We start from the raw sequence: 13,413 nt of genomic DNA, 5'->3' as shown, positions 1-13,413 counted from the left end.
TACCACACCCAAATGCCTGTGCGAGAGGGAGAGAGTAAAAGAGAGCGAATGAACAAGAGAAAGGAAGGTAGAGAATATTAGCAATTCAATATTTTTTATGTAAGACTAGACAATGTAATCTACACAATATAATATAATGGGTTGACGTGCAATGGCATGTAAACGGTAAACGATCGCCGCTCTTCGCCTTGATGTGGACTGTGCAAGTTTAGTGGATATGTACAAGTTTACACAAATACATTTTATTTTATTTCACCCGATGTCACATGTGACCCGAAGGAAAAGGAGAAATTTAAGTGCTGTGAAGAGGCTTGTTAGGCAGCAGTTATGAAATATGGGCTCCCCCCCCCATTTTGTTTTAAAAAAGGACTGAAAAAAGCAGACAGATGGCTTGCTCGGTATGGGTACTGGGCTGGCTATCAGCATTGGCCATCGAGAGAGAGAGAGAAGCACCAACAAGGAACGAGCGACACGCTTTCCCACTGACGTGTGGGCAAAACCCACTCAACTGCAGCCAATGCCAGTAACAGCATGACTAGGGATTGGGGGGTGGGCATTAAGCTAGACTTTATTTGAAAAGCCTGGCTGACTGATGCTGCTCCACCACTGAGAAGTAGTTCTGTATGCCTGCTACAGTCATTTATCAACCTGGTTCAATATGTACCAGTAAACTCGCCGACAGTGGCTCCTTTTCCAATAGAATGGGCTATTGTTTTAATTGAGGGCAGGGGTTGTTTGGTATTGATTTAATTGATTGGGAGTAAAGTAATTTTCAATTGCACTCGTTCCAGTCGACTGGGCTTAAATTGCCTAAGAGAGTAATGCTCTATTTCAATTGTTATGTGACCTCAATTCTTAGTTATATAGTTTCAACTTTAGGGGAATACAAATTAGATGTGCATTATGCATATATGATTCATGAGGACAGGCACTAATCATTTGTTTCTGTTTTGGGGCAAGGGCTTCATGGACATCAGTGAGTAAACTGCCTTTCATCATCACTTACATCGTGTTGAGCTTCAGGTTAAGCCTAACTCATATTCCATCGTACAATGGTAACGCTTGCCGAAAAGAAAATGTTTCAGTTTGACAACATTCAAACCATGCAGGGGCTCACTGAAACTAGATTTCACTTGGTCAGCAGCTCAGAGCCTACAGTGGGGATGTGAGGAGGGCTCAAGCAACTCATACAGTGCTTACTTACCCCTCTTAACTCATTCACTGCCAGACTTGTTTCTGGCTGTGTTTGCCCACTGCCAGGGACTTTCGTTTTTTATACCTTTTCGTCCTTGGCATTGTGGGCGTTTGGACGATGTCTCGTCATAATTTGTCCTTGGCAGTAAATGAGTTATGGTCTTTATGTTGGGCAGGCCATTCTGGGGGTCCAGTTCAGGCCGCATATGGGGCCTGAAAATCCAGCCCCATATTGTGCTGATCAGAGCTATGGTCACTGAGTTATGGCCAGTTAAACACTGCTGTAGTGCCCCATATGTGTGCAATTTCATTTTTGGGGTGTGACTATTTTCATTGCAGACCCCTGAACAGCGTTTGTGCCAGGTTTGGAGCGGATTGGAGCAAGGGGGTTGGTGTGTGTGCTTGCATGCAGGGTTGTGTGATGCGTTGTGCAGTAGATATGTGGTAGTAGTAGTGCTTGTAGTTAGTGCATGCTTTATGTTGCTTCTGCTTGCTACTCTGCTTTCAGCTACTGCCACCCGCTAGCCTTCCTCGCAGAGGGTGAAAAGAGGAGCCGAGTGCGTAAGTCTCCTCCTGCTGGTAAAAAGCCGCTCCACCGCCAAGACTTCTGCAGTGCCTCCTCGCGGCCACACACGGTAACTGGGTACCGCGAGGTCCCAGGCTAAACTGTACGGGATCTCGGAGCAACAGTGGGTCCCAGAGGCAAGGCGCGTCGGCCCACCGGTGTGTGGACACGCCCTGGCGCCTGCCAACCACTGTCCCAGCTATGGGCAAATAGCATGGGCAGATGGGGGGGATCCTTATCGCAGAGTTCTCAGGCAACCCAGTAACAACAGTCATAGTCGTGTACTCACCACCAACGTGGCACCATCTGAGGAGGTGGAGAAGTTCTATGAGGACCTTGCAAGTCCGAGATGTCCCAGCGCACAATTTCCTGACAATCCTGGGTGACTTCAACGCAAGGCTCGGACCAGAGGATGCACCCTATACCCCATACCCCGACTCTACCAACCGCAATGGCGCATACCTCACTGCCCTTCTCATGGAACACGAGCTACTGGCAGCGAACACCATGTTCCGGAAAAGAACAGGCAAGAGATGGACCTTTCAAGATTGAGCCACAGGTATGCTACGTCAGTTGGACTACATACTTGTGAGGCAAAAGTGGAGGAACTCCATCCTGAATGCTGAACCGCACAGCACGTTCAGCTCTGTGGGCTCTGATCACTGCATGGTCTCCATGAGGGTGCGACTGAGCCTCAGGGTCCCCAAGGCAAGCCCCAAGATCCTGCACGACTGGAAGGCATTCACAACCGACCCTGGCCATCAAACCAGGTACACGGAGGAGGTTAGGAAGCAATTTAGTTAGCTGGAAAAGGGAGCGGAGCCCAGCAGCGAATATAGGAGATTCATTGTTGCAAACAAGGAGGTGACCAGGCTGTGTGTGCCCGTGCTGGACAGAGCCAGAACCTCCCTGCATTTCAGACATCTGGAGGTCGTAGCGGCACGGAGTAGGGTAGAGGAAGCACGCCTCAACTTTGAGCGTGAACCAACCATGGAGAGACGTGGGGTACTGAACGAAGCCAAACAGTTTCTCTTCAGTACCTACGACACCATCAAAGGGGAGGAACTGATGGATGCAACCTGGCTCTACTTCACAACATGCAGCCTGAGATATGGTCTCTGTCTAAAATCATCCCGGTGCATAAAGCTGGAGACCTCTCAAAGCCAGACAACTACCGAGGCATCAGCCTGACATGTATTACCGCAAAGGTTTGTAACCGGATGATACTGAACAGGATACGACACGCCATCAATCCTCACCTGAGGGAGAACCAGAATGGCTTTCGAGAGGGGAGAACCACAGTAGTCCAGATCTTGGCACTAAGGAGAATGATCGAGGAGGTAAATAAGGATAACCTGACTGCTGTACTGTGCTTTATCGACTTCAAAAAGGTATTTGACTCGATCCACAGAAGCACGATGGTGAAAATCCTTGAGGCCTACGGTGTCCCTCCCAACCTACTCCGGGCAATAGAGACCATGTACGCAGGAACAAGGGCCAAGGTGGTGACCCCAGATGGCAACAGCAAGGAGTTTGACATCCTGGCTGGGGTAATGCAAGGGGACACCCTAGCCCCCTTCCTCTTCATCATAGTCCTGGATTATGCGCTCAGGAAGGCCATCAGTGGACGAGAGCAGGATCTTGGACCTTCACTCTAACACCAAGGAGGTCGAGACGACACCCCACAGTAGTCCTGACAAACCTGCACTATGTGGACGACATCAGTCTGCTCTCCGACAGCATGGAACAAGCACAGGAACTCCTGAACAGAGTGTTAGAGTTAGAGTTAGAGTGTGCCAAGGTTGGCCTTAGGCTAAATGCCAAGAAAACTGAGGTTAACATCCTACCGGAACATCCACCTCTGACAACAACAGAAGGCACTGTGCTTAAGGAAGTCAAGGACTTCAAGTACCTGGGCTCATGGGTCAACTCAACCGAGCAAGATCTTAAGGTGAGGAAGGCACTTGCATGGAGGGCCCTGAACGGCATGACCAGTGTATGGAACTCCAACCTCCCGTGTCAAATCAAACTCAGCTTCTTCTATGCAACGGTAGAGTCTGTTCTTCTCTATGGCAGTGAATGCTGGACCCTGAAGCCAACCCTGCAGAAGTCTCTAGACGGATGCTAAACCAGCGAGCAGTACTTAACATCAGCAAGAGTGTACATGTAACCAACAGGATCCTGTACGAGGGAATACCAAGGGTGAGTGAGAAAATTGCAGCCAGGAGAATGAGACTAGCAGGACACTGCCGAAGGCATCAAGAGCAGCCAGCCAGCAAATTGGTGCTGTGGGAACCAACACACGGGCATCGGTCACGAGGACGTCCCACACTAACATCCGTGGATGTACTCAAGAATGATACAGGATCACAAAGTACCAATGAACTGGCCAGATGTATGGAGAACCGGGATGATTGGAAGCGACGATAGGGCTCGTCTGAGGACGACCTAGAGAGAGGTGCCTGTAGCCCCCGGGAGCCCCCAACGTGGGTCAGAGCAACGGTGCGGCTGTGGCAAGTTTGGTGCGGATCGGAGAAACGGTGCGCCTCGCTGGTCCGCATGTTACGTTTGTGATGTCCACCGTCCGCCCTCTCGCCCACTAGGCAATTTAATAGTACCCCCCCCTTGCCAGTAGGCAATTTTGATATAGGATAAAACGTTACAAAATAGCATCCTGCGGACAGACAAAGAAACAGAAACAAACCAGAGAAAATGATGAAAAAAGAGCACTGAAATAAACAGTATAGGCTATCTTAAATTAATTGTTACACCACAGGGTCCACCATTAATGTTTTTTCATACTTGCCCTGCAGGGCAAGTACTTCTCCAATCTACTTGCCCCATCTAATTTTAGACTTGCCTGTCCTAGGGGGTACTGTTGCCGGTGGTGCTGCATGTAGATAGTTCTCACAATATACTTCTCAAATCATTGCCTGTTAATTGTGTGTTAAACGCTTTTGAATATAGTTTCTTCAAAAAACTATATTATCTATACTACAGGGATTCTCCAGAGTAACTCTGAGTAAATAGACCCCTCTCACAAACTTTGGAAGGCAATTACAGGCAAACAGTAAGGAATATCAAACAGCTATTTGATGCTCGTTGTCACATGACTCCCGTGATAATCTGTACCTAATTTGGCGAAGAATCATGTTTCTGCTAAAAAGAGTGACAGATTTGTTGCATTTGTGGTGCCCCCTATGGGTCTAAGTAACATCGCCTTTGGCTCTGCATTGCGTCGAGGCCCCTTAATACGTGATTCAAATTTGGGGACAATTGGATAATGCATTTTTTTGTCAAATAGGCCCCGCCCACAAACTTTGGAAACTTTGGTATGGAATATCAAAAATCTGTCTGAATCATGTTCATCACATAACTCCAGAGATAGTATGTTGCAATTTCAATAAGTTTTGGACAAAATATGTAGGAACAGCAAAAAGGAATAAAATACTAAATGGCAGAAAATCTGGAAATGGCCTTGCCTTGCTAGAAGTTTGCATGAGAAATTTGGCAGTGATCATCTAGTTCGTATTTTGGGAGAGTTGCTCCACATACACAGACACACACAAACATGGGGCGAAAACATCATCTCTGTCCCCAGACTTCGGCCTGTTGGAGGTAACAACTCACAAATTGGAAAACTAACTCACTAAAATGGAAGAGGACGGTGGCCACAAGAGGAGAAAACACCCTGGACCACTGTTACAGCACTGTCCAGAAGGGCTATAAGGCCCTGCTCCGACCGCCTTTGGAAAGTCCGTTTGGAAAGTCAGACCACATGTCCATCCAGCTGCTGCCCGCCTACAGGCACAGGCTGAAGCAAACACCTGTCACAGCACGGGAAGTTAGAGTCTGGACAGAGCAGTCCCTCGTCGAACTCCAGGTCCGGTTCCATCACACTGACTGGGGGGTGCACAGGCGGGCGTCTGAGGACAATGTCAGTGTGTATACAGATGCAGTCAACAGTCACATCATAGACTGCATAGATGACACTGTCCAGAGGAAGCTCGTCAGGGTGTACCCTAACCAGCACCCCTGGCTGAACGGCGAGGTCCATCAGGCACTTCAGGCCCGCAACGCAGCCTTTCGGGCTGGGGACATCGGAACCACACGGGCCGACCTCCAGAGGACCATTCGAAAGGCCAAGAAGGAGTATGCGGCCAAACTGGAGGATCAATTTAACAGCGGTGATGTGAGGAGTACGTGGCAAGGCCTACAGAACATTACAAACTACAGGGGTGGGACCAAGCACACAGGGAACCCCTCGACCTCTCTCCCGAATGAGCTGAACATCTTTTTCACCCGGTTTGAGCAGGCCACAAACACCGCACAACCTGCACCGTCCCCATCCCAGGACGCCTGCCCCCTGTCTATCTCTGTCCATGATGTACGGAGAGCCTTTAAAGGGCTGAATATCCACAAGGCTTCAGGCCCGGACAATATACCAGGCCGTGTCCTCAAGGCCTGTGCGGACCAGCTGGCAGATGTTTACACGGACATCTTTAACCTCTCCCTTTTCCAAGGAGTGGTCCCTGCCAGCTTCAAGATGTCCACCATTGTCCCGGTCCCAAAGCAGTCCAAGGTGGCAGGCCTGAATGACTGGAGACCTGTCGCTCTAACCTCCATTGCATGTAAATGCTTTGAGAAGTTAGTAAGAGACTACATCTGTGCGATGCTGCCCCCTACTCTGGACCCCTGGCAATTTGCATACCGGCAGAATAGATCGACCGACGACGCAATTGCACTGGCTGTCCACTCCGCCCTTCAACATCTGGACGTGAAGAGCAGGGGCAGTAGGTGTGTAAGGATGTTGTTTGTGGACTATAGTTCAGCCTTCAACACCATAGTCCCTGCCAGGCTCGATGCAAAGCTCAAAGTCCTGGGCGTGCATCCGGCACTGCGCACCTGGATACTGAACTTCCTGACAAACCGCTGCCAAGTTGTGAGAATGGGTGACATAACATCTGACCCCCTGATCCTCAGCACTGGAGCCCCCCAAGGCTGTGTGCTGAGCCCCCTCCTCTATTCCCTCTATACCCACGACTGCGAGACCAAGCTCAGCTCCAACATCATGGTCAAGTATGCGGACGACACGACAGTCATGGGCATGATTGTTAACGACGACGATACTGCATACAGGGAGGAGATCAGACTACTGGCCCTACGATGCCAGGAGGACAATCTCACCCTCAATGCCAAGAAGACCAAGGAGTTGATTGTGGACTACAGGGTACCAAGGAGAGAGCACGCCCCTATTTACATCGATGGAGTGGCGGTGGAGAGGGTCAGTGAATTTAAGTTCCTCGGGGTACACATCACTCAAGACCTTAAATGGTCAACACACACCACACACGTGACAAAGAAGGCCCAACAACGCCTCCACTGCCTCCGGCAGCTGAAAAAGTTCAGTGTCAGCCCCAGCATCCTCAGGTCCTTCTACAACAGCACGGTCGAGAGCGTGCTATTGTACTGCTGTACTGCTTGGTATGGCAGTTGCACTGCACTCGACAGGGGGGCCTTGCAGAGGGTGGTGAAAGCGGCCCAGCGCATCATTGGAGGTGAACTTCCATCCCTCCAAGAACTCTTTGAAAAAAGATGCATTGCCAAAGCAAATCGGATCATCAAAGACACTTACCACCCCAGCCATAAACTCTTCAAGGCCTGCAGAAACCCTCGCCCTGGCAAACGGTTTCTTAGCCTCCCAAGTACCACAAATAGGACACTAAATAGCTTTTCCCCCACGGTAGTGAGACTGCTAAATAAGCAGTAGTGTAGGACTGGCTGTACACTCTGGACACACTGGACTTAATTATTGTTGTTTATTTTTTTATCTATTTATTAATATGAGTGTCGTCAGGTTTTTTAACTAAAACGATCTTAAAGTTTTTTGCACTTTTTTGCACTCTCAACTGCTGTTGTTGTTGTTTTAAGCTGCACTATAATGTTTTTCACCCACTGTTTTACTTGTATTTCATGTGATGTGACAATAAAGTTCTATTCTATTCATGGGCAGGGGGTATTATCTGTACAAACAACGTGTCAGCCAGAGGCACTGTCCTGACTCCCCAGAAGTCCCAGTGGGGGCATGGCTACTGGTCAACGGCCCAGGGCCATGGCATGGTGGGGGGAAATGAAAGATATAAAGGGAAAATGCTGCTCAAACTGTTTCACCTCACAGGCCAGAGTGAGCCAAAAGGGCTGCTGTGATCAGGCCAGACTATCTATATGAGACATGTTTTGTTAACATGGCATTAACATGTCAATGGACCATTGAAGCTGATACTCCGCCTAGGACAGGGGTTCCCAATCTTTTTTGGCTCAGCAAAAGATACATTTGGTGTCTGTTCCTAGGCCCTAGCAGCAAGGGAGGGCTTTCTGGTAAGAAGAGCGGATTGAGCCTACCAATGAAGAGCACAATGCGGAAACTGCAACACTCACGTACAGGTGTGGTCGGCCAAGCGCATAATGGGAGGTGATCCCCTTCCTTCCACAAACTGTTCACACTTGAGTACAATGGATCACAATAGAAACACTCATTCCAAGGTGAGTGCAATGATGGATAACTTAATGGTAAATTGCAGATGAGTAGCACTCATCACGAGAACTCTCCTTTCTACAGCACTGATTTTAAACCTGCATTGAAATGTAAGAAAATAATAATCCATAATGGGTAATGAAAATATTTATTTTTATTTTTTGTAACCCTGGAATGCAACAGATAATTGAATCATTATCTGTTCCATAAAAATGCAAAGAAAGACATATTGAGTATGTACACAAGTGGTCCAGTACCTTGCCTGGAGATCGCTAAACATTTAATCTGCTGCTAGTTAGCGAGAGAAATGACACACACTATCCAAAAGTGTAAAGAGGAAATGTGACAATGAAAACAGGGGATTTAAAGAGGAATTGGATGGGCAGCAAACTAAATGTTTATCCTACCTGGTTTCATCAATGCAAAGCTGTTGTGTCTAACTCTCATCGGCAACAAAGTTTTGGCTGCTTGCAAGCGTAGCCAGTCAGAGTTAAGCCTCAGGGGCCACCGTAGGACAGCTGCACTGGCACTTCCTCATTGCCAATCAGTAAGAGTATTTAAAGCCCCTGCAGTCTACCAAACATAGTTTGCTTGGTGGTTGAAGGCTGCAGGTCTTGCGACCTGGGTCTCATGTGTTTTATATTTTCCTTGCCTGGGTGAGTAACACAACGCATTTATGTTTTTAATTGTTGTAGCCTACTAAATGTTCTAAAGCAGCATTTTAATCATTCATTTTGTTACTACCCAGGTTGAGGTCATGGTGCTTGAGTCCATGTCTGATTCCATGTGCCGAGAGGGGGATAATGTGACAGAACACTGACAATCCAAGGTATATAAATTGGTCATGGTGATTGTTTATTTGATTAGTTTTATTCTGTTTGTATACTGTACTAAGTTTGTGGTTTCCACTTCTTTAGTTATCACCACTGCTGTTTTGTTTAGCCTGAGTTTTATAGTTTGTTTTTATTGTTTATTGAGCTATTTCTTGTGTACTTTATATGTTTTTCATACGTTGGCTGTATTGCACTGTATTGCACTGCATTGCTATTTTAATTAGGCATTTAATAAATATATGTAGTGAAACCTGAAATATTGTGTTGTGCTACAACTTAATAAAACTCCTTGTGTTTGGGAGAACAAAGCTCTTGTCTCAAACCTCATTGGCGAACTTGCATTGTGGGGAACCCGATTTAAAGAGGTTATACATTATTTAATTTCCTTGGTTAACCATCAACAAGGTGGCGTAGTCTTACATTTTAACACTTATAGTAAATTCCTTGCTCGACACCAGGTTACATTCTGGCGCAGTCGGCAGGACTCAATGAGGCCACTTGAGACATGAAGCTTTTATTATTATTTTTGTGTTTAAATAGCTCAATTTTGTGTTTAAGTAGCTCAGTTTAGGATTAACAAAACAGCAGTTGGTGCTCCGTGGGACCAGCTGACTGCTTCCGTTTCCCAGAGTGACATCAGAAGTGTCTGACTGTTGGCCATGGCGAATGAACTCCAGGAGCTGAGAGAGTTGCAGGCCGAAAAGGAGCAGCGGCTGGTTGAACAGGAGATGGCAGAGGTGAAAAACTTGTTAAAACAGCAGCAAGAGCAGATAGGTAAACTTACACAAGTCCTCCTAGCGCAGTCTAAACCTTCTCAGCCATGCAGCCTCTAGACACTTCCATCCTCACTTTTTGGGTCCCATCACATGCTGGCGTTGCCGGAAACAAGGTAACTTTGCCAGGGAGTGTGATCACGCTCGGGTTGCTCCAGCGAGCCAGCAGCCAAGGGGTTACCAACCCACAGGCGTCTTGGAACAGGCCCGTAACAGAACCCCGCTACCTGTGACTGTGTTGCAAGCTGTATATGTGAGACAGCAAACAGCCACACAGACGGCCAACTCTGCCCTTCCACAACGGTCAAATGTTGACCTGGCTGCCCTACAAACGGCTGATTCCTCTATAGGTGCTCTTCTTCCGTTCTGGCAGGAACAACGGATGCCTGGGCGTACTGAGAAGCAAGGCCTCCCTTCTGAAACCCTGGGCCTCTTGACGCAGTGGGCTCGTATCACCCTGGAGGACGGGCTGCTGCACAGGGTGTACAGAAGGCCAGACGGAGGGGGGAAGGTCCATCAGCTGTTGCTTCCGGAGTGTCTGAGGGAGGAGGTGTTCCGCCAGCTACACCAAAACCATGGTCACCAGGGTTCAGAGCGAACCACTGAACTTATCAGGCAGAAGTATTACTGGCCAGGTATGGGGCGGACGATCAAGCGATGGTGCCAGGGGTCCAAACGATGCAGCCTCTCAAGGGACACATGGGCCCCCACCATCCATCAGGTCGCCAAACACCCTAAGCCACAACAGGACTTGTTTCAGGTCCGTCATCCACACAGCTCGCTGATGCACAAGCCTGTGCCATGTGGCCGTTCTGTTTCTCCACCTACTGTATGGGGAACCAAATGTCCAACGGTCTGAGGGATGCGGAGGAGGAAGAAGGCAAGCTGTACTTCATGCTAGGCCCTGCCGACTTCACAGTGCCATGTCCAGATGATGTCCCAGCCGGTGACACCCCCACCCCTGGCCCGTCGGTGGTGGTGAGCCCTCCTCTTGCCCCGGTGCATCCACCAGCCACTCCCTGTGAAGTGGTTGTACGGAAGTCTGCCCGCGAGACAGCCGGCAGACATTCCAATCCTCATCACCTACCAGTGACGATGGGGGGTAGGATTATGAACCCCCCACCGTCCCAGGTGCCTGGTGTAAGCAGCTCCAGCTCCATGTTAGCTTTGCTTAGGCCAAAGAAAGACATATCGAGTATGTACACAGGTGGTCCAGTACCTTGCCTGGAGATTGCTAAACATTTAATCTGCTGCTAGTTAGCGAGGGAAATGACACACATCCAAAAGTATAAAGAGGAAATGTGTCAATTCAAACAGGGGATTTAAAGAGGAATGGGATGGGCAGCAAACTAAATGTTTATCCTACCTGGTTTCATCAATGCAAAGCTGTTGTGTCTAACTCTCATCGGCAACAAAGTTTTGGCTGCTTGCAAGTGTAGCCAGTCAGAGTTGAGCCTCAGGGGCCACCGTACGACAGCTGCACTGGCACTTCCTCATTGCCAATCAGTAAGAGTATTTAATGCCCCTGCAGTCTACCAAACATAGTCTGCTTGGTGGTTGAAGGTGACGTTGGTCTCATGTGTTTTATATTTTCCTTGCCTGGGTGAGTAACACAACGCATTTATGTTTTTAATTGTTGTAGCCTACTAAATGTTCTAAAGCAGCATTTTAATCATTCATTTTGTTACTACCCAGGTTGAGGTCATGGTGCTTGAGTCCATGTGTGATTCCATGTACCATGAGGGGATAATGTGACAGTACACTGACAATCCAAGGGATATAAATTGGTCATAGTGATTGTTTATTTGATTAGTTTTATTCTGTTTGTCTACTGTACTAAGTTTGTTGTTGTTTAGCCTGAGTTTTATAGTTTGTTTTTATTGTTTATTGAGCTATTTCTTGTGTACTTTATATGTTTATTTACTTTGGCTGTATTGCACTGCATTGCTATTTTAATTAGGCATTTAATAAATATATGTAGTGAAACCTGAAATATTGTGCTGTGCTACAACTTAATAAAACTCCTTGTGGGAACAAAGCTCTTGTCTCAAACCTCATTGGCGAACTTGCGTTGTGGGGAACCCGATTTAAAGAGGTGATACATTATTTAATTTCCTTGGTTAACCATTACCAAGGTGGCGTAGTTTTACATTTGAACAATAGTAAATTCCTTGCTCGACACCAGGTTACACAAGGACTAGACGGCACGGCAGCATGGACTGGCCTTTCCACCCAAGACAGGTACGTAAACCCAGACTGACGCACTTTGACCAGGTACCAAAGCGCACAGCAGCTGCAGGACAGTCTGTGCGACTCGTCTACTGCCTGATTGTCTGCCCAGCAGTATTCACTCTCACTCAACACGAATACAAGTTTAATAAGCATTTTTCAGGTTGGGATAGCTTCTCTATTTGGAGATTATAGCTATAATAGTGTAGGCTATATGTGGGATAATGTCAAGTGTATTGTATATTGTGCCAGTTGCACTATTTGTATTTAGTTTTTTATTTGTATATGTTTAATTTTTATATAATTTATTCACTGTACACTTTTCCTTCATTTACCCCTTTATTGTTCTTAGCAAACATATTTCCTACTTCTATCCTTTCCTATCCTAATGATTAAGGTCAGAGAGCGAATAGGGATGATCAACATAATGTCCATACCATTCATGCTAATGATTTTTTTTCCTCCACACCTTTATTGGTCCCAGCATGGTTATCTAAAGCTCACACAAGGCATTGGCTTGTAGATTATTGATATATTTTGTCAATTTCTGGAACAACTAATTATTTTGGAAAATGTCTACATTTATTTTCTTTTTTTTCTCTACATTTTTATCCCACGATTTTGTAACGATTTTTTTTTACACCCAGTGCCAATTTTGTCTATGTAATCCTGGGCACTACCTTCCCTCTGCCAACCTAGGGAGGCCAGGGCTGAGCTCATGCCTCCTTCAATGCATGAGAGCCAACTGACCTTGTCTACATTTCAATACAGCAATATATTGATATTTAAAAGGCAATTTACTTTGTAATTTGTACTTTTGAATATTACGGTTTTTTTTTTAAAGCATGTAGTCTACTTAGGTTTTTGTAAAAGCAAGTATAGCCTACTCTAGTACTTTAACAAGTACGACTTCCTTTTGTAGTTGAGTAACATTTGATCAGGAATGTCTATATATTGACTGGGGTTGTGTACTTTGTCCACCACTTTGACTCATATTGCAGAAGTCAACCACTAAAATCTGCATCTAAATATGAAAATAATATGGTGACTAACCCTTCTACAAAGAAGCAGAATAGTTTTGTAAATATCTGCATTCCAAGAAATTCAGGTGTATGGTATTGATGATCTACATCTGGCAGATTGCAAGGTACCTCACATTTAATTTAATACTATGTATTGCCACATCGGCTTATACCATTCCACTCCTTTTCCAATTCCACTTCCCTTTTTAATATAATTTCTCACTTCAGGATAATTTGTCACTTATCATGTCAAGTGTTAGAT

This window comes from Gymnoscopelus braueri (genome assembly GCF_963280865.1).
Source record: "Gymnoscopelus braueri genome assembly, chromosome: 9".
Lineage (NCBI taxonomy): Eukaryota > Metazoa > Chordata > Actinopteri > Myctophiformes > Myctophidae > Gymnoscopelus > Gymnoscopelus braueri.
This window is presented reverse-complemented; position numbering follows the sequence as displayed.